This window comes from Rana temporaria, chromosome 4 (genome assembly GCF_905171775.1).
Source record: "Rana temporaria chromosome 4, aRanTem1.1, whole genome shotgun sequence".
Lineage (NCBI taxonomy): Eukaryota > Metazoa > Chordata > Amphibia > Anura > Ranidae > Rana > Rana temporaria.
The window spans coordinates 244,970,102-244,970,668 of record NC_053492.1 but is presented as its reverse complement, the minus strand read 5'-3'; positions in this window follow the sequence as shown (position 1 = coordinate 244,970,668).

Here is a 567-nt window from a genome sequence, read left to right as displayed (position 1 = left end):
CAGAAAGCCATGGGAGATGACATCTGTACCTAGAATGTCTTTAGCTTTACTGGGATCATTGCAACTGTGTTCAGAGCTCCTGCCATTGCCTTCAAAGATGGCAGGAGGCATAGAGTCCCATATTCCATACTTCCCACAAGAGCAGTGGTTCTCAACCTTTCTAGTGCCGTGACCCCTTGATAAAATTTCCCAAGTTGCAGGGACCCCTTAGTAAAATTATTTTGGTAGCGTGGGTTGTCAGCACTCAAGGCAAGTCAAGTAATTTGCGCCCCTTTACATCTTTTCTGTACTTATTCTTGAATGATCTTATGGTTTAACTGTTTGTCCAAATAAAAATAAAAAAATCACTAAAAATTGTAATTTTTACCACTAGGTGGAGCTCCATGAACCTCACTGTTTTAGAGTGGCTTTGTGAATGATGCACAGTATCAAGCATATATTTCTGTGAATGATAAATATTGGTAAAGTCAATAGCAACCTTATGTAACATAACAAAGGAAAACAATTCATAACTGATACTATGGCAAAGTAATTGTTTAAATACATGGATATTTATTGAAATGTTTT